This window comes from Octodon degus, unplaced genomic scaffold (genome assembly GCF_000260255.1).
Source record: "Octodon degus isolate 3935 unplaced genomic scaffold, OctDeg1.0 scaffold00177, whole genome shotgun sequence".
Classification (NCBI taxonomy): domain Eukaryota; kingdom Metazoa; phylum Chordata; class Mammalia; order Rodentia; family Octodontidae; genus Octodon; species Octodon degus.
The window spans coordinates 118342-140160 of NW_004524753.1; the positions used below are offsets into that span (position 1 = coordinate 118342).

A 21819-nucleotide genomic window follows, 5' to 3' on the forward strand; every position below is an offset into this window, starting at 1 on the left:
TATAAACATGAAATGTTAGCTCCATTTTGTCTTTAAAGTAAAATTGGCTATAAGCAACTTTTACTTTGCCTAGGATCCATCACTTGGGTCCCTGTCCTTGCTCTGCCATCCCTGCAAGCTGTTGGTTCCTTCCCACCTGTACATGAGTGCCCAACACCTCCTAGTAGACCATCTGCCAAGTGAGGCTAATGGGCTTTCCTCAGAATGCCCTGCACAACTTCCAAACAGTGTATTCTGTCCTTGGCTGCTTTGTGCTGCTTGTCCAGGCCAGGTTACTATGAGCACCAGGAGGCAGATATTCTGAGTGGTTCATCACCATGTAGCCAGTTCCTGCCATGGAGATGGCATGTAAGTGTGCATGGAATGAAACAATGTTTGAACCACGATCCACACAGTGAGGTGGATGTCTTTACCTGGCTGAACGCATCAGGCTCTGAAGAGAAGGGCTGGCATATCAATGCATATCTGTCTGTTGTGTTAGAAACAAACACTGAAGATTCATGATGAGTTCCATTTAAATCCAAAGAAATCCTCCAGGTAGTGCTGACCTGAGAACCTGGACTTGAAGCCAAACCCTCTCCTATGGATGGGGAAATGGAGGTCAGAGAAAACATGCAGCTTGCAGGCAGCAAAGGTCCCGTCCTCTGTCGGGCCAGCACTTCCCATTGCTTCTCACTGTCCCCAGGGTGACAACAGGGTAGCTGATGCTCTTGCATGCTGATGGCCTCAGAGGATGTCCACGCAGGCCTTAGTCTTTGCCTTTACTGGATTCTGAAAGTAAGCAGATAGTATGCCTTTTCCAGCGGCCTTTTTATAGGCTGTTTATTGCCCACAGTAGAGTGCGCACCTCCTTTGGCTCCAAATCTCCTTTTATTACAGAGCTGATCTGGGGCCAGTGGGAAACTGCCTTTCTGCCTCTGACTTCTCTGCCACACAGAAGGCATCGTGTCCCTTGGAGCCAAATTTGTGTTAGTCATCATTCTTCTCTGATGTTTACTAATTATATTTAAATACATATTAGATCCCTGCAATAATAATCAGTCAATTGAGCAATTACCCTACATAGGCAATATTCTAAACACTATGTAGGATGTTCGCAACCATCCTGGGAGAAAAAGGACTGCATCGCACCCATTTTAAATGTGAAAACTGAGGCACAGAGAGGTTTAAACAGTTTGTTTAGTTAGCAGATGGGAGAGTTGGAACTGAACTTAGGTGGGAAGGTTGCAGAAACTACCCATAACTACCTGTGATGCTATTGCTCTGGGTTTTTAAATAAGACACATATTGGGGCAGAAGAATTGCAAGTTCAAACCTGGCTTGGGCAACTTAGTGACACAGCAAGATTCTGTCTCAAAAAAATTTTTTTTTTGTTTTTAAACAGGTGGGGGGGGGGTGAGGATGTAGCTCAGTGCAAAGGTCTTGGGTTCATTTCTTATTGTTGCCAAAAAGAAAAAGAAAAGAATATTTATTCCTACATAATGGCACAAAAATTCAGTAGTGGCCTGGGCTGCCCCTGAGGTGCTGCCTTCCACAACAGGTGGCTTTTACCTCTCTGTCCAAGGCTATTGCTGGACTAATTCTTTTTTCCTTTTTTTTTTAAATTTATTTTTGGGGTGTGTGTGTGTGTGTGTGTATGTGGCCAGCTCAGCCCACCAGGGGGCGGGGCGGGCTGGCATGTGGTGCTGGGGGATTGAACCGCGGTCCCTGTGCTTCGCTAAGCTTGTTCTAAGTAGGTGCCCTAGACCACTGAACCATCCCACCAGCCCCTATTGCTAGACTAATTCTTACTTCCAGTGAGTGGGAAGGTAGAAAGAGGGCAAGAAGGCTAAGCGTCTTCTCTCATTGATTGGCACCTCAACAGCCATAGGAAAAAAAAAAAGAAAACATCCTTTATTTTATTTTATTTTGGTATTTTTCAGGGAAGGGTTTATAGGGTGTTCGGGGTGTTCAGGGTCTCACTGCTAGATCAGACTTCTCGTGATACGCCTGTTTATAGCCTCCCAAGAGCTGGGATTACAGGCGTATGCCACCACACCCAGTCTCAACTGCCATCTCAGCATGCCCCGCTGGTGGGGCCAGCAGGGCAGATGTCCTTTAAAAAGTGAAAACAAAACTGAAACTTTGGGGCTGGGGAGATGGCTCCGTGGAATAAGCGCTTCCCTGGCAAGTGCAAGGGCCTGAGTTCAACCCCCAGTTTCCACCAAAAAAAAACACTTAAACCTTGCGCCTGGTCATGCGTCACTCTCACATTCTCTCTCTCTTCAGCTAGGCTGAAACATTACTTATGAAAATAATCCCTGAGATTAACATAGATGGCTTTCTTTTTCTCTCCCCTTATTGTTAATATGTTGTTTGTCCCACAAGGAAAACAAAAACAAAAAGAAAATATTTTTTTAAAAGGCAAAAACACGAAGGCCACAGCCGCGCAGATGTTACCAGCTGTGCTTCTCCACCCAGCAGTGAGAGGAAACGAGAACAGGAACAACCAAAGAGACGCAGAGTAGACCTCAGAGGCTGAGCACAAACCCCAGCCTTGCAACGATGGGGCAGGTGACTTAGGCTCCCTGTGCCTCAGTTTTCCACAAAGAATTACTAAAAATCTATAGCGGGTCCAGGGTAGAAGCCCAAAATCTGCCTTAAAAAAAAAAAAAAAATCCGAAGTCAGTGGTCCCCAGAGCACACCCTAAGAAAAGTGGGCTGGAAGGAAGGAAGGGAAGAATCTTCAAAGTAAGGGAGAGCCCCTAAACTCTTCCCCTTTACCCCCACGACGTTCCCCTCCCCGTCTCTCACACCGGAGGAGCCACCCTGCTGCTTGTGCGCCTCAATGCATCTTCTCCAGATGAAGTTTTTCTCTAGTATTTTCTCCACCTTCCCCTCCCCCATGGTCCCCCCCTTGCCCCCTGTCACGCGTAGCTTCGGCTCAGACATCCCTGCCTTTGGACCGCAGCACCCGCCCCACACTCATTAGCCCACGGACTCCGCCTCCTGCCTCCTCGCAGAGCCCAGCTCTGCTTCTCCGCAGACCCCCTTGCTAACTACTCCTGCCATCCAGTGTTCCCCCTCCGGTAAGGTCTTACCATTTAACCCAACCGAGCCCCTGGTTTCATCCTGCACATCTCCAAAAGTGTGCAGAGCTCCTTGGAGGAAGAAGGCCGAGTGGAGACTTGTCAGTCCTCACGCGCTCTGTGATACTCAGCGCAAGCAGGTGTAGGACGCAACCTAGCCGAGCTGGAAGATGAGCAACAGCTGAGTAACTGAGAAGGCCAGGATGAGGTCACGGAGCAGGAAGAGATCTAAGGGTGAGCACAAGGTGGGCCAACCCACTTAGTGACCCTAGAGTACCGCTGAACCAGTCATCAAGGTTGTTTGCGGCAAAGTGAAAGAATTCAAGGTAAAGTCTGACATGAATGGAAAGCAGAGGGCAGACAGCTGTTGTGGTGTGCCCTGTTGTGTTTTTGATGATTTTTTATTTTAAAAAAGGGCCCTAACATGTTATTAAAAAAAAAAAAAGCTGATATAGTCCCTTTATTGTCCTCTTAATGCAACTAAGGAGTTATTGGTATCATTTCATGGCTGGGGCACAAATGCCTCTAGAATTTATTTCAGGGTTCATGTCTCTGCTCTTTTATCGATTTTTTTTTTCCAAGAGAGGCTTGAACATGGTGCTTGCATTATAGGTCCCTGGTGGCAGGTGGCTAGAGCCAGTCACATCCACAAATGGCAATAAAGCTCACCAAGGCAACGACTGTTCCTCGCCAGCTTAGTCTGATTTCCAGTAGAATGTTTCTAGATGGATTCTGATGTAATCCTTTTATGTCCACCTCCAACAGCACTAAAACTGAAAACTCAGTTACAGCATCCAGGTTTCGTATATTGCTGAGCTTTGCTGGTGGAGGGGGAAGGGTGGTTAAAAAATTAGATACACATTATTGTTTCAACAGAGCCCTTTTGTAAATAACACAATGGAAAATCTTCCAGGGAAGCAGTGGGTGTATTGAAGATGAATTACAAAATAGACTATTAGAAAACACCATATTTATTTAAGGGCTTACAAACATGCCTAAATCACAAACTCTTCGTTTGTTATGTCAACAGACCATCGATAAACATCAGTTTACTGGGGTCAGTAGAGTTGCTGCAGCAAGCATCAGTCCTGGGCCTCTACCCAGAAGCAGCAGTCACATCTCATTAGTCTGCTCTTTCTTAGGAGGCGGGAGCCCCTCTGTCACCAGTAGTTCGTGACAAGCCATAGGAAAAGGGGCTTTACCTCTGGCAGTGCTCTAAACCCAGGAGAGGATAAATATTCTTGGCTATCAGCTGTAGCAGACACACCTGCAGCAGGCCGCCTCATGATTGTGCGTGGGATGGCCACGTGGCTGTTTTGTTTTAAATTAACCAGTGATTGCAGACTTCATTCAGCAGCCATGACCTGCCCTTCCTGACTCTCCTAACCTCACTCTCCCCAGAGAACTGAAAAGCAAATGCTGTGAAAATTGGCAAGAATTTAGTGACCCTGTAATTAGGTCACTTTCCCCCATGAAAATCCAACTCCTACTTCACTAAACAGGTCAGATTCTCGGTTCAGCATTTGTCTGGCTATAAGATCAGACCTTGGAAACATTACCTTTCTAACTATATAAGTAATGGGACAGGAGCAGCAGGACCTACAGAGATCAGAAGCTGACTTTCTGTATTTGAGTTCTCTCAGCTGACTTTCTTTTCACAAAATCAACATGCCATTTGAGCAAACATTTTTATTGCGGCACTATCCAAATTGTATTTATCTAAGTGACTACCAGTCTAAACTCTGGAATCAACCACCTCTCCTCCCTGGTGCTTAGTGAAAGTCTCTCTCATCTTATTAGATTGTCCAGCAACCTCTAGCAGCACTGTTGGAACTTTTAATGCATTTATACACCTCGCGGGGACCTGGGTCAAATGCAGGCTGACTCGGGAGCTCAGAGGTCAGGCCTGAGAGTCTATGTTTCTAACAAGCTCCAAGTGCCGCTGCTGGTCTGAAATTCATACAGTGGGCATAGACCACACATGAGTTGCATTCTTTAAATTTTCCAGTAGGAAATACAAACTCAGTTACATATGATTTGGTTCCTGAAAAATGGCAATGATTATTTTTAAAGAGAAGTCTATCTTAAGGAAGAATTTTAGAATGCACAGTCTCCCGAAATGCTCTCTCCTTGGGTAGATTTCCTTTTAGGTCTCAGAGAGATCCTTTCAGGTCCACAAGTATTGATGTTAGGAAGTGGCCCAAAATGCCATATGCAAGACTCACTTCAGAGCAAGCTCCAGTCCAGTCCATTTCCCCAACTGCACCATCGATGACTGCTTGCTCCCCGCTTGCAGTAAATGTGCATAAACAAATCGAAACATGCTCTCATAAGTTTTAAAAACCTCTTCCCAAGAATAAGATTCAAGTTCATTTGCTCACCTACAGTGTGTGTTGTGTGGTTTATTTAAGTATACCATCCTTAAAAAAAATTTCTGTAATCATTAGAATTCCCTTTGAAATGTAGTAGTCCAATGTATAGATTCAAGTATAGAGATAAATGTCAAAGATTCAGAATTTTTCACTTCACCTTTAATGATATCATGCTCCTGCATTTAATAGCGTCCCTCAGAGGAGCTAGTAACACCTCGTCCTTTTTATTTTGCTAAGAAAATGAGTCACATTATATAGTAGGTAGATCCTGATGATTTAATTTTTCTGTAATTTGGATTGGTAGATACTAAATAGAAAATATTTGAGGGCCGGCCAAATAGCTCAGTGGATTAAAGTACCCGCTTAGGCAGACGCAGTGACCAGGGATCAATCCCCAGCCTGCAGTGCCAGCCCTGCCCCTGGGGCATGCTGAGACAGAGATTGAGACTGGGCGTGGTAGAACATACTTGTAATCCCAGCACTTGGGAGGCTGAACCCAGGTGGATCACTATGAGTCTGATCTATGTTGTGAGACCCTGTAGACCCTTACTAAAAAATACAAAAAGAAAAAGAAAATAATACTTTGGATATGATTCTCTTCTTGAGTACTGTACACCTGAGCTTACTAAAAATTGATTAGCAGGCTTAAAACATGACCAGAACTTCCTATACATGAAAAAAATATTGTAATAAAACAGCTGAATATATTCATTCCAATATAATTTATTTATTATCTATAATACTAATACTAATGACAATAATAAACCATACTTACAAAAAGCCAGAGAGTATTTTAAACATTTTATAGGTTGACTGTAGCCATTTTTCTTTACACCACTTTTATATGGTAGATATTATCACCTGCAGTTCACAAATAAAGGAAATACTGTAGGCCTACATAATTTACCCAAGATTAAAAATTAGTGCCGGAGCCAAGATTCAATTCCAGACGGCATCGCTCCTGTGTGCAAACTCTCTCATATGCAAAGCCATCCTAGGCCACAATGAACAAGACAAAAAGTGTTCCGGGAGGTAGCAAAGGTGTTGCATTCACAATTCCACTACTGTGTCCACCTGGCTCCTCACCATCGGCCTCAGGACCTTCCTTAATGCAGTGCTCCAGGGAGCTGTTGTCAGCTAATTAGAGCTGGCACAAGAATTAAGATGTACTTTTCCTTCCTGGTTGAATATATCAAGTCAGTAATTTTTAAAGATTTTTATTTCAGACAGTTACTCAAAGTTGATGCAGGTTATCCAGGGTGTATATGAAAGAGGGGTCTTGCGCTCAGACTTTTAGTGACCTCTGATTCAGACAAGAGTATCATGTATTTTGGCTCATGCTTGTAAGAATTTCTTACTTCAAAAACCTTTAGCTCAACACCTGTATAAGGCTGGGTGTGATGGTATACACCTGTAATCCCAGCACTTGGCAAGGTATAGCAGGAAAATACTCGCAAGTTCGAGACCAGCCTGGGCTACGAAGTGAGTTTAAGGCCGGCCCAAACTGCATAGTGAGACCTTGTCTCAAAAGGATAAGGAAGGAAGGAAGGAAGGAAGGAAGGAAGGAAGGAAGGAAGGAAGGAAGGAGAAAAAAGAAAGAAGAAAGGAAGAAGGAAGGAAGGAAGGAAGGAAAAAAAGAAGAAAAGAAAGGAAGGAAAAGAAAGACATGTCAGGAACCTGCAAGAAAAAGGATACAAAAACACTCAAAGGATACACAACCATTATTTGGATTAAATAAACATTCATTATGGAAGACTGCCGTTCATTGTAGGATGTTCAGAAATACCTCTGGACTCAAGTCAACAACTTTGGACATTGCCAGTCTTATGGAAAACCCACTATTATTATGGACTACTGGACTCTATTGGGAGATTATGCTGAATTCAAGCAACTACAATATTTAAATGACGATGGAATGCCCTTCTCTGACAAAACTAACCAAAAAAGTGGAACAGAAATGAACGACCCTTTTGTATGTGTATACTCAAAATAGTTAGCAGAGACATACAGCTCCACTCTCTTAATTCAATGAATAGGGAGGTTTGTTCTTAATAATATTTGAGACAGAATATCATGTCTGCATCTTGTACAATGACTAACCACTAAGACAACAATATGCAATGTATTAAGGTGCCGGTAATTGGTTGTGAAACTGTCTCATTGATGTTTGTTTCTCAATAAAATTATTTTTAAAAAGTACCTCTGGCTTCTACTTACCAGTACTCCCTACCCTACACACACACACACACACACACACACACACACAACATTATGACAGTCAAAAATGTCCTCAGGCATTTCCTGGGAGGGGGATCACATCCATTCGAGAACTACTGACTTAAAACAATGATTTGTGAATTATTTGTGCTTGATTTTCTATTTGAAAATTCTTCTTTAAATGTTTTGACTTTCTTGTAAATTAGTAAAGGGGGAAAAAAGGAAAGCAGCATCTCCACCCACTCATTTCTTAATACTTTAAAGAAATTCTTCCTGAATGCCTACTAGGTAGCAAGAACTGTATTAAAAGCAGTTTTCCATATTAATTTCATTTAATCCTATTATGGTCTTATTTCTTTATTTCTAAGAAATTGATGTCATGATGTCATGATTATTTCTAACCTGAGATCCTAATCCACAACAAAAAAAGCAAACAAAACATTTTGTTATACGTGTTTAGAAAACTCACAGTGAATAAGTATTTTTAGGCACTCTTGTTGAAATTAGTTTTGTCTGTGGATGTGTTGGTTAGATACCGCTACAATACTGCTGCATAACAAACACATCTCAGTGGTGTGCATTACACCTTTACTTAACTTGCCCTTGTGTGTGTGGCAAGGCCCGGGCTCAGTGGAACTAGGTGCTATGTGTGTTCCTCGTCCTCTTCCTCTCATGGGCAGGTGAGGTTTAGGCACATTGTCCCGTGGAAGTGGCAGAGCCAAAATGCAGTAGACTCACATGAAATTGAGGCCCACAACTTCCATGTGGTCACTTCTGCTCTGTTCTCTTCAAACACAATGTCACACAGCAGAGAAAATGCACCTCACCCACAGGAGGGAAGACAACCAGAGATTCACACCATGAAAGACACAGATATATCACAGGTATAAAGATCGTGGCTGGTGCTGCATGCTACTTTTTATCCAGGCAAGAAGAAAGAACTTAGTCTTAGGATCACAAAATCAAGCCTTCAAAATCAGCAAGGCTGTCCCTAGACAGACTCTTAATTAATGAATACAATAGAACAATAATTTTCCACAATGTAAAATTAAAAGCTTAAATAAGCTATCAACCTCAGAAGGATTATTTCAGTTTGTTTTTATTAGAGCAGGAGCAAAATCAAATTTATTTCTATGACAGCAATTCATTTTTAGACACCAATATTTCAATGCTAGAAATCAAAAAAATGTCTCTTACTCTGCTTTATGTGACACCTTCTATGGCCATTTTAAGCAAGCAATTTTTCAGATGTCATGCTTTATATTTTCTATTTATTCTCAAAAGGAATTTTTCTAAAATGTAACATTTCTTCAAGTCAAGCACTAACCCTCCAGCTATAGATTTGTACATTCTGTGTACTCCAGGAGACAGAAATAATTGGACTGTGCTTCCTCATTCAGGGACATTTAAATAGTCCATTTCTGAGATTGCATTTTGGAGCCTTTTGTTTTATTCAGGACACAATGTTCCAGGAAATATCACATGCCCAAATCAATGGCTGAACCAGACATGAAACACGCCATTTGCATGCCTGTTCTCAGAAAAGTTCAGTGAGAGGCTGTCCGCAACAAGCCTGCAGAGAAATCCTTGCTGCATTCCAAATAAATGAGAAAGAGGCCACCAAAGTAACTTCAAAGCTTTAGGATGATGCAAATGAGTGAAAGAATCTGAAAATACGCAGCTCTCTGCCTAGCCAACACAAATAACTCCCATTGCCATATTTCTAGACCAGAAAGAGGTTCACGCCATTGTCCATGGCAATCACGCTGCTGTTCCTGTCACCTCTGGGACCTTGATGTTCACTGTGCGATGAAACTAACAACTGGGAGCACGGGTGTCTAACATCCACTTCATAAGCACCACAGTGCAATCTCCTGGAGAGCTGGTCTAATCAAAGACAATAAACAGACAAGCAAAAGGCAGTTGTGTAAGTCAGGTTATTAAATACTTTCACCCCTTTTCATTCATTCATTTGCTGACCAGAGGATGAGCCCTGGCCCTGTCTTTGAAAAGCAAAACTCACCCCACCTGTCCAGGTTGATCTTGGAAATGAAGGAGAGAAGGCAGCGAGGAGCAGCCCAAGGAAGCTGAATGAGAGCTCCTTAGTACTGGACAGTAAGTATGGTAACAGCACCTGCTGAGCCACCTCCAGGCTCTAGTCTGTGAAAGGGCTTGGTCATGCACATGAAGCCAAATGAAGCCTGACATAAAGTTTCAATTGGGAGGAGGCCAAGCTATTGGCAGGAGTTCTTGAATGCTGACAGCAAAAACAGAAGCTCAAGGAACTCAAGGGGAGACCAACATCCCAGTTCTAGCTAGGCTCAAGTGTTTACATTCCTGAGTTCACACTGAGGCAGTCTAGTAACAGTCTATATTCCAACTGATGAACCAGAGATACTCCAAAAGTATTAAATCATGTCTGATTGACTCTTAAGAAAAGGAGGCTGAAGACTGGGATATCGCTCAGTGGCACAACGCCCACTGCCAAGCACAAGGTAGTGAGTTCAATTCCTGGGTCAAAAAAAAGAAAAATGAAAGATGAAGGAAATGTTTGAGAATTTAGGGAACATTGATTACATATTTTTATCAGTTTTACTAATTAGTATAATAAAACATATATAAAGTTAGTTGGGGGTCGATATATGTACATCTCTGCAAAGCCATCATCATAATTAAGATGATGAATATGCCCACTGCCTCCAAGAGATTACCCCTGTCCTCTACAGTGCCTTTGTCCTGCATTTCTCTGCCCTAAGACCAGTTGCTAGGCAACCACTCATCCGTTTTCTGACATTATAGATTCATTTTAATTTTGTAATTTCCTGTAAATGGAATCATACACTATGTACACTTTTTGCTTGGCTTCCTTCACTTGAACCTGAGAATTGTGCTACATCCCACCTGTGCCACTAAGAACAGTCTCCACTCTCCATCACCAGGCCAGAGACAGGCCTCCCCTCCTCATTGTAAGTGTTTCTCTCTGAGATTCGGGTGGGTCTACATACGCATGAACTGAGGGCTTGGTCCTCCGACTCTAATTGTGGCTCACCTGGACTTCCATTCAAAGCCCCCAAACACAAGGAGGTTGCTCAGGTCTGGCCTGGCTTTCCTTCCCTGTACCATGGGCCAGAAGCTCTCTACAGATAGTAAGCTGAGGAAACTATAGAAATCACCTTGTTTGCCTTCCAAACAGAGATCAAGGTCTTTTACTGCCTCATATCCAGGATCTTGGGAACCACTGTGTCATATATTCTGTCCTGGTTTTCATTTCTTTCAGATGAGAAGATACATGTAATCTTTATGATTCTATATGTCCAGAAGCAAAGATCCAAAAATTATGAAGTATTTTCACATCAACAAAATAGTTTAAGAGTATTTTAAAATTTTATACTGCCCAAAAATCTACATATTCCTCAATAATGGCAGACAAACAAGGTTTTTAATATAAGTTGTCATTCATCATGAGGCGGTCCTGCTGTAAATACCAGGAAATAATGGACTCTGAACTAAGAGTTTATAACTCTTCATGCACATTTTCAAGGAGAGATCAATAAATAACTTTTTTGAAGAGTCAACACTTTTGATGTTATCAGACTGTGGAACTTTGACTATATTCACCAGACTAAAGCCTGGCAAAGATGGGGCACCTGAGCAAGGACACATACCACTGGTCGGGAGCCTTTTGCCTCTTCAGCACATATTCACTGAGTTGCTACTACCTTCCAGTAACCATTAAGAGCACAGCAGACATAGGTGGGAATAAAGCAGAGGCCTCAATTTCATGAATTTAATGAGCAAAAGAGACAGTGAGCAAACATTCAATAAGTCTACGGAGAGAAATAGATTGGGGTGAGGAGGTGGAAAACCTTGGTAGAGTATTTTCAGTGGAAATGTGCAGAAAGGTCTCTCCAGGGATTTTAGCTGTATTTGAATGAAGTAAGGGCAGAAGTCACACAAAACTCTACTGAAGAATATTCTGGTGAAAAAAAAAAAAATGACCTAAGGCAAACAAGAAGAAAACAGAAAGTACAAAGCACCCTATGCCAAATAGGAGCCTTATTTTGGGATTCTAGTAAAAATACAATCTAAAATCAGAAGAAATTAGAAGCACCCAATTCTGTCTACCTACCTACATTCATTCATTCATTCATTCATATACTCATTCACATTATAAACTTAAAAACTGCACAGCAAACACTATACTGTGTATGGGAATGAAAAGATAAATTGCCTTTAAAAATACAATTTAATGAGAGAACATCTAAGACATACAGAATATTTATTTAATAATTCCAATAATACAGATAATGGGTCTCTCGGTATAAAGTCATGTCTATCTAGGCTGCTGGCCCCTATCTGGGTGAAAGGTGAAGGCGTGTGCGCTGGGAGGAAGACCTGAGAGACAAGATGATTTGTGTAAAGAGGAGCAATAGCTGGTGGAAGAGAAGAGCAAATTTGAACAGAACAAAGACCTTGCCTGTTGGAGCCCTTCCAACCTGCCTGGGTCTCTGTCCAGGTTCTTAGGCAGAGAAATGCATAGAAAGCTAAAGAGACTTTTATTGATGACCTCTGTGGAAGAGACCAGAGCAGCAGGCTGTGCCTCTCGGGGAAGTAGTCCACCCTGTGTTTCCTTCACTGGAGCGCCTTGCTTGAGCACACTGCAGTGAACAGTGAAGATGAGGATGTCTCCAGGGATACCTTAGCATAGTCCCTGATTCGTCCTAATGCAAATATGCAACGTTGGAATTGTATATGACCTTAGATCAACCACTTAAAAGCTGTGTTATCTTGTGGACAATATTAAATCTCTCTGAACTACATTTTCTCAAATATCACTCTTGAGTGTTTGGATAACTGTAACTTTCAAATAGCACATAATAAGAGCTTAAACAATGGTAGCTATTTTAAAAATATGATGACCATTATAATTATCAGTGTTATTATGAAGGATTTTAGAACTTACAAAATTCCCAAAAGTCAGTGAGCGAAGATGAAAAAAATACTACTTGAAAGTGTTATTGGGAGCCAATTCTATCCTCAAGTTGTTGGCCCTGCGAAGTACGGAAGAACTGGGTACATGGCACTGGGAGATCTCTTCAAGATCTTTGAACTTCAGTTGTTTCATTGGTGTCACTGAGTCTTCTCAATATCATCCTTGGTCCCTTGCATGCTTGTACACAGTTCTCTTCTGACCCTGGCCTGAAAAGCACTTTCTAACGAGCTGCTTGGTTATCACTGCTGCCATTCGCCATTGTGCTCACCAGCCCTGCCTCCTGCAGCCCTCAGGCCTGAAGAAACTCACTGTCAGACTCTGATACAACTGCTCAGACTCCATCCAAATATGGCTAGAATGTCCCCCAAGCCACCATGGAGGGCTTCCCTGTGCAGAAGCCCTGGGACCAGCCATCTGGCAGGTCCAGCCTTGTTGCCCAGGAGACCAAAGTTAGATGTCTTTCTCCAACTGTTTCCCTGTATTTCCTTCCTGTTGCCTACCTGCCTCCTGATCAGTAATAGCCTTAGAGCCTCTGAGTATATTTATTTTCCATCTGCTCCTTTCTTATAAGCAACAGCAATAATGCACCCCTAAGATCCAGGTCCTAGAAATTGCAACCCAGAAAAGCACTCAAAGCATTAAGGGTATAATTTTTCCCCAGATTTTTCACATCCTGAATGATGTGATTCCAGCTTTCTAGACATAAATCAGACAGCCAGCCTTAACTTGCCCTGATACACATTTATGAAAGATGCATGAACTGTAACCCAAGTGTTTTCCAGTGCATAGAGGAGGAATAGTCTGAGACTTTCTTCAGGAAGATCTCTGAATAACTCTTTCAATTATGGTGTTCTCAGGGCAGCAGGTTCTTAAATAAAACAGTCTGCATTTCCTTCTCAGTCCATCTGCCATCCATTAAGCAAAAGCTTCTCTTGTGGAGCCTCACCCAGGAAAGAGCGCTGGAAAGACAGACAGAAATGAACATGCCAAGGTCCACCTAGGCTTGGACTGAGGGCATGATACTGAGCCTGTGAGAAGGAAATTCAACCTAGCTAAAAGATAAAAATATTTGGCCTTTCAAGTACAATTTAGAATTTGGGGCTGGCCTGATAGCTCAGCAGACTAAAGAGCCTGCTTAGGCAGAGTACAAGGTCTGGGGCTCAATCCCCAGCATGCTGTGCTGGCCCCACCCACAGGGCAGGCTGAGATGGCAATTGAGACTGGGCATGGTGGTGCGCGCCTGATCTAATAGTGAGATCCTGTAGACCCTGTCCTAAATACAGAAAACAAAATGAAATAAAATTGAGAATTTGTAGGAGAATGAAAATTTGAAGAAGTAATGAAAAACCTAAAGGAACAATGTGCAACCTTAGAAATTTGACATGTGGGAGAAGGGTAGAATAAGCCCAAAGACTTTCGTTTATATAGTGGAAGTGGAGGTCATGGTGCAGCTATTTGTGAAATGTGAAATATGCAACAAGAAAAACACAGAATGTTACCATTCATGGCTAGAGGGGCTGAAAATAGTAGAGCTTGGAAAGGAAGGAGCATAGACGTATGAGGAGGGAGAGCATCATACACAGTACTTCCCAATCATTAGTGATATTCAAACAGCAGAGAGCTGTTCTCCAAGAGATTGTGAGCTCAACTTTCAATCAGAGGGATTCAGGACAGACATTAGAAAACATCCTGAGCAGAGCCAGCCAGATAGCTCAGTGGACTAAAAGCCTGCTGAGGCAGACGCAGGGGCCGGGGGGTTTGATCCCCTGGCCTGCTGTGTCGGCCCTGCCCCTGGGGCACACTGAGACAGCGATTGAGACTGGGAGTGGTAATCCCAGTGCTTGGGAGGCTGAAAACAGGAGGACCACTAGAGTCTGATCTGTGTAGCGAGACCCTGTAGACCGTGTACTAAAAATACATTAAAAAAGAAAGAAAACATCCTGAGCATAAGTGTTGTGAGGAAGTTGTGCAGACTCCACCTCTGAGAATATTAAGACATAACGAGACAACCACTATCTTTTAGCAGTGGCTTAGGGGCGACCCACATACCTGCGCTTCCCAGGATGGAGTCATCCACACACAACTGCTTCTGGGTTCCATTTCCTCAAGCCAATTTCCTCTTCACTGTAAGTGTAATAGAGCTTTTCTTAGAAGACTTTTGTATTTACTGAGTTTACCTCTCCTAAGTCTGCTTCTTGAATCTACTTTACTTTCCCAGCCAGCACTGCAAATTCCCTGTAACAATGGCCCCCAGAGCTATTCAAGAGCAAGGTCCTATCACTCCTCTCGAGTCCCTGGTCAGCACGGAGCTGGCACGTAGATGGAATGTGATAATCAGTCCCTGAATAATGTTGCCCTATAAGAAAGAAACCCAATGCAATAAGATAAAGTAAGGGTCACAGAAACTTCAATGACAAAAAAGACTAGATTATTCCCCACCTGTGTCATAGGAAGTTGCTTGTTAAGAGTCCTGCTCCTTCACTCTGGTGATACTTGGTCTTATGCGTCCATCAGCTATGTGGCGAAACATTGTCTGAGAGTCTGTAGCAGTGTTTCCCAAATGGAGGAGCATCTGAGTCGGTACACTGAGCAAAGAAGATCCCCTCTCACCAAGGTAGTTGGGTTTCTTTCAATCCTTTGGGGCCACAAATAGAACCAAACAAGGGGAGGGAGATTGTATTTACTCTATCTCTTAGAGGGGCACTCATCTTCTGCCTGCAGGCTCCACAGCTTACACCAATGGCTCAGTCACCCCAAACTGCATCCTCCCTGAGCCTCACAGCCTTTCCCTCTTCAAGTCTCAGGTCTTCAGACTCCAATTGCAAGTAACACCATCTGCTCCCCCAGCTTTCTGGCCTTCAGATTTCAGACTAAATCTCATCACTGCCTTTTCTGGTTCTCCAGCTTGCAAACAGTGATCTGTGGAACCTTTCATTGCATGAGCTAGCATACATGAAACGTGTGCCTAGATTGGAGGAAATGTATGTATGTATGTATGTATGTATGTATGTATGTATGTATGTGTTGTAGCTAACACAGCCACCTAATACAGTCCCTGTGGTAGGAAATTCTGCTCAGGGTTACATTGTAAGTTACAGCCCAAGCCATTCTCAGCCTTTTGCTTTTCCCTCCAAGATACGCATAAATTCAATTCACACGGCCAGCACCACTCCTCCTGAGGGTTTAAACATGGCCAACTCCATTTTTTTTCCTCTTTCATGGAAGTATTTCAGGCTGCATTGAGTGAACATTATCATAAAGATAACTTAAAAATCAATAATTTGAAAAGAAAACTATCTTCCTTACAGAGGTATTAAAAGGTCAAAATTAAACAATGAGACATTCAGCAAGGTGCTTAGCCTAATAGTCAATAATTTGTTCCTCTTTTGTTTATGTGAATTACCAACTTTGGTGATTTTCTCCTCTCATCATGTCTGTGGACCCGGCCACCTCCCACATCCACAGGAGCTGCTCAATTCCTCCAAAGAACATTTTCTTTGTCTCCTGGACATTATTGTTCTAATTCTAACTCATGAAAATTATAACCTGTTAACTCTAGTCTGTTAATTCATGAACACTTTCTGAAGCACTTCTAGAAGTCCTCTTTCATGAATGTTTTTAGTTGTACTATTGTGGCTATTGCACTACTGTGTAGTACTGTATTATTATTATTGTGACTACAGTCCCACTATTGCGTTAATTCAAACCATTTCCCCTTCATGGTCATTTTGACACTGAGGAAGTCAGAAGTTTCACAGTGCCAGATCCCATAAATAAGGTAGCTGAAGACACACTGTAATGTTTTTGTGAGTCTGCCTGTCCTGGACAGTACACAACAGCGGCATTCACAGTGTTTTTATAACACTTGTAGTGACACTCATGAAAGAAGATTTCCAGAATTGCTGCAGAAAGTACCAAAGACCATGGGATGTATTTGAAGCAAAGGGAAGTCAAATTGGAAAATTGTATACAGTAAACACTTAATAGAAGGAGAAATTTTAAAATGGATAGTAAAAAAAGATAAATAAAAGAAGCAAAAGAGATTAAAAGCAAGGCTAATAGGCAAAGGAGGATTACCCAAGCCTCAGGTAATTGACAAAGCATGTAGGAGGGAAAGTAAGAAGGAAAAAAAATCCTAAATGATCACACTCACACCCAATAAAATAATAAAACAAAAAACAATTTTAAAAAACCCAAAACCAAAAGAAAAAATTTTCTCTGTGACTTCAAGCCTACAGTATTGTGGTTTGTCCACTCAGGGCACATCTGTGCTGTCACTGGTAGACAAAGGAGGCAATCAGAGCCCAGGTCTGTGCTGGGGGATCCAAGAAAGCCTGCTCTAGAATTAGGGCAGAGCACCAGTTCTGGTTCTTTCACATCCACAGAAATTCAGCTTCTTCTGGCCCTTGGCTGTGGGGTTGGTCCTGAGTCGCCCACCTACAACACTCTGGCCTGACCTTGGCTCCCTGACAATGAGCACCTCTCCCAGCTGTCCCTCACCCAGTCCCTGGGGGACTCAAAAGCTAGAAGCCCTGAACTGAAGCCAACCCACGGCTGAGATGAAGCCAACCTAAGTTCCAGGTTTTGCTGGACCCTCCCTAACGTGGCACCTGGAGAAGCACCCTCTCCAGGGGATGCAGCAGTTGTGTGGACTGGTATCACTCACCAGCTGTTGTAGCTTACAGCTTCCACTGCTCTAATGCACTTGTAGGTTACTCCCTGGTGAGGAGTTACCACCCTCACTGCATCTCTCTGGATTTGTCTTCCACTCTCCTGACATGGGCTGGGGACCTGGGAGAAAGCACAGATTGCCTCCTCTTTTGTCTGCAGTGAAGCCTGGCTCATTCTCTGTGGGCTCCAATCTTCCCTTCAGATTCTTGGTGCATCCTGAGGATCCACCTTCCTCATTTTCTTCCCTGAGTTGTTATTTTACAGTGTCTGGATTCCAAATCTTGGAAAGGTTGGCCGGCTGCTGCTTACTGCTCTGCCAACTTCCCAGAAGTCCTCGACAATTTAAAAGAAAGTCATTATATATCAGGCACCTTCTCCCTTTGTGTTACACACACTGCCCTTTCTGATGGGAATCTTGCAATCCCTTAGTCATAGCTTGAAAACATTTTATTAACTGTTTTTAAAAATCTTGGCTCTATTAAAGCAGTTATAGATACTTTTGGACAATGCACAGAGGCAAATTTTAAGAGAAACCAATGGGCTGGCCAAATTAACTCAGGGGATTAAAGTGCCTGCAAGCAGGCGCAGGGTTCAGGGGTTCAATCTCCAGGCCTGCCTTGCCAGCCCCGCGCCGGGGTGTGCTGAGACGGCAATTGAGACTGGGTGTGATGGTGCATGTCTGTAATCCCAGCTCTTGCAAGGCTGTAAACAGGCGGATCATGACACACCTGATCTAGTAGTAAGACCCTGAACACCTTGTAGACCCTTCCCTAAAATACAGAAAAATAAAATAAAATAAGCCCAAGTGAATGAACCTTACAAAAAATTGACAAGTATTAACTACATATTCCTAACTCATTGATTTAAAAAATTATGCCATATATCCATATCTATCTATCTATATCTATATCTCTCTCTATATATAATGAATTGCCCTTCTCTGTGCTCTCATCTTTCTCCATCTGAAAACACTTTAATAGCACATTGCATATTTAAATAGCACATCCATTTAGTGGCATGTTTCCTTACTCATCTTGCTCACTAGATTGGCACTGAGCAGGCCCACTTCAACCACCTGGGTCATCGGTGCCCCAAGTGGGCCTAAATAAGAGGCACTTTGCAAAACTTTGTTGGGCAAATAAATTGCCGTTTTCAACTCCAGGCTTTTGCTTGGTTCTCAGCCTAATTGGGTAATTTTCAATTCATCCCACTAGCCCTTAATTGTATCAAATCAACTCAGACTCACCTTTAATAAAAGGAACAGAAATGAAAATTCTACTGAGATCCTTGGTTTTCACTGTCATGTCCTTGCTGGATGTCACCTTGATGGCAGGCATTTTGGAGATGTTTGCCAAAATTCAAGATGAACATAGTCTTTGGCCCTGTACTTCTGCCTATGGGAGTTTCTCTCACAGAATTCTGCAGGCATCAAAGATGTGTGTAAGAATTTTTGCTGTGGTATATAGCTGCCCACTCTAGGGAACCACTTCAAGAAATCATATATTCACACAACAAACAGCCAAGTCCAGAGGAAAAAGCATGAGGCAGCTCTGTATGTGCTCATAAAATACATTGTCAAAAAAAGATTCAAGACTGCATGCCCAGCTGGGCACAGTGGCACACACTCATAATCCCAGCACTTGGGAGGCTGAGACAGGAGGATCACTGGGAGTTCAAGGCCAGGCTGGGTTACAGAATGAATTGAAGGCCAGCCTGAACTGCACAGTGAAACCAACCCTGTGTCAAAAAGACCAAAAAAAAAAAAAAAAAGGACTACATGCCTGCCATCCCAGTACCTGGGAGCCTGAGGCAGGAGGATGACTACAAGTTTAAAGCCTGCCTGAGCTATATAGTGAGTTCGATGCCATCTTGAACTACATACATGGTGAGATGTTGTCTCAACAAAATGAAACAAAACTGCATACAGGCCAAGTGTGGTACTGTATTCCTGTAATACCAGCATGTTTGAAGCCAGGTTGACTAATATAGCAAGTCACTGTCTTATAAAGAGACGTAAAATAGGTCTGGTGAGTGAGTGTTTGCCTAGAGTGCGTGAGGCCCCAGGTTCAATCCTTAGTATTATAAAAGAACTGTGTTGGGATACTACCTATGTTATTATAGGATGAAAAGACAGACACACTGGCATGCATGTGTACAGCATCTCTGAGTGGATTGCCTGGCCCTCCTAATCCTGCCTACAGGAGCAGAGCTGATGAGTGATGGCAAGGTGTGTCTCTGTCACTCCCAAAACAGAAAGGGCCCAGAAGGTCACCATCTTCCTGCTGATCTTAGGATGAGTCTGAGGTTCTTACAGTGCCCGTGGCTGTTTGGTGACTGAATCCTCCTGCTTCCCAAGTTCGGTTTCAGCCTCCTAGTCCCTACTCACCTTTACATCCGGGGAGACCACACCCCATGCCATCTCCTCTGGAAGCCTTTCCCCCAGCCTCCTCTCACTTATTCCCACTGGCCGGGATTCCTTTGGAAACCATTCAGCAGGTGACTTCTCTCACTCCACACATGAAGCTGGCCTGCACCCAAGGCATCTCAGGAGGAAATGCACTTCCTGATGGTGCTGTTTGGATGGCATCTTGATTATTAAGCTGCAAGGTGATATCTGTCTTGGATATTCTGTGCCTAGGCCTGGAACAAACCAGTCCCTCCATGAACACAGCTGGAGGAGACGGAGAGGGAGAAGGGAGAGATGAGGAGAGGAGGAAAGGGAGCCGGGGCCACAGGACGTGTCCGCCAGCAGTGGAAACAGACCTGCGTGTTGCTCCTCTTTAGGAACCAACATGTGGCTCAGCCTGAGCATTCTACTGTGAGCTCTGTGGCACTAGAATTTCATTTTTCTTTTTTGAGACAGGGTCTCGCATTGCAGTTCAGGCTGGCCTTGGACCATGTAGCCTACACTGGCCTTGAACTCACGGTGATCCTCCTCCCTCAGCCTGTGGACTGCTAGAATTACAGGCAGGAACCATCACATCTAGCTTCGGAATTTATAATTTATAGGAATTTCATATTTTGGTCTAATTAATGAACACATTTGTCAAAGCCACTGAATGTTTTTTCTCTTTTGTCAAGAAATATGCCATCTGAATATCTCACCTTTTCTTTTCCTTCCATTTTTCCCTTATCCTCATGACAGTAATAGCTTTTCACGTAGAAAGCAATGATTTCAATCTCTTATGATTAGGAAGATATTTCAGTATACAGATTAGGACTTTAAGCTTTTTTCTTTTCTTTTCTTTTCTTTTCTTTACTGGGAGTTGAACCCAGCCTCTTTTTTATTTTGAGATAAGGTCTCTCCATAGCTCACTAAGTTTCCCATACTGGGCTCAGACTTGTGACTTTCCTGCCTCAGCCTCCCAGAGTGCTGGGGTTACAGATGTGCACCACTGTGCCTGGCTATTTTGAATATTCCACTGTTTCAAAATTACATCAATGCTGCTATCTTTAAACATGAATCAGATGGTGATGCTGTGCTTAAAGTGGGAAGTCAACTCTTTACTCACCCCAGCCACACCTGCGTCATGCACTGGACTCCTGGGTCTTCTGCCAGGTGTAGTACTTGCCATTCAGAGCAGTCACTCCACCGTGCTCCCTGCATCACTGTCCTCACTGGGGCAGCAGCCAGGACAGCCTTTCTAGACCTGCTGGGCTCGTGGACTCTGTAGGTCCCAGGAGCTCCAGGTTGCTGGCTGCCCAGCAGGTTTCCTGCATCTGCCGCGTGTGTTGAGTTCTCCACCTGGGCTGACCTTCAGCCCAAGATACAGTGGGGTTCAGATGCCTGAGTGCCCTCAATCCCCAGTCAGTAAAGATCAAAGCAGTGGCTACCTCACACCTCCCCATGCAACACTGAGTTCTGAAGTGATAATTTCAATATTTATAGAGCACATAATGTTTAATCTTCTAAAAAGCTACAAGTAATCATTGGAGATTAAATACCAACTCACTGTGATTCCTGCCTTTGTTCCTTTAAAAACATTCTTGAACCCATTAACAGTGGGAAATACCTCAGTGTTTATTTTTTTCTCAAAAGTCTATATTTTCATTTATCCATCTCCCCCTGATAACTTCATGTTTTTACTTCCAAAAGTCTGCTGTGGGTAGATCTGCTATCTTTCTGCACCAAAATATGTATGCACATTTAAATTTAAGTTTTAAAAGTTTCTTGTGATTCAATTCTCAAGTTATTGAAAGTTTCTATAATCAGTTATTATAATTATTACTAACACAAAGCAAGGAGTAGTGACACCTGCCTATAATTCCATCCCTCAGAAAGCTAAGGCAGGAGGATCGCCATGAGTTCAAGACCAGTCTGGACTACACAGTGAGTTTAAAGCCAACCTGAATTACATAACAAGACCCTGTTTTAAAACAAAAAAGTAGCACAGATGATCAGAAATATAAGTAATGATGGCCCGGTATGGTGGAACACACTTGCAATCCCGGCACTCAGGAGGCTGAGACAGAGAATTGACATGAGTTCAAGGCCAGC

The 21819-nt window shown here is 43.0% G+C and overlaps 1 long non-coding RNA gene across 2 annotated transcripts; it reads right to left on the reverse strand.

The window, feature by feature from the left end:
* Positions 1-221: 221 nt before the first annotated feature.
* LOC111813264 lies at positions 222-15116 on the reverse strand. 2 transcript variants are annotated; one of them, XR_002818568.1, is made up of 3 exons: positions 15090-15116; positions 14700-14774; positions 222-771 (listed from the first exon to the last, which is right to left on the reverse strand). It is a non-coding gene; the product is annotated as an uncharacterized LOC111813264 (long non-coding RNA). The 2 variants fall into 2 exon arrangements; XR_002818567.1 differs by lacking the exon at positions 222-771 and adding an exon at positions 8879-9544.
* Between the last annotated feature and the right edge of the window lie 6703 nt (positions 15117-21819).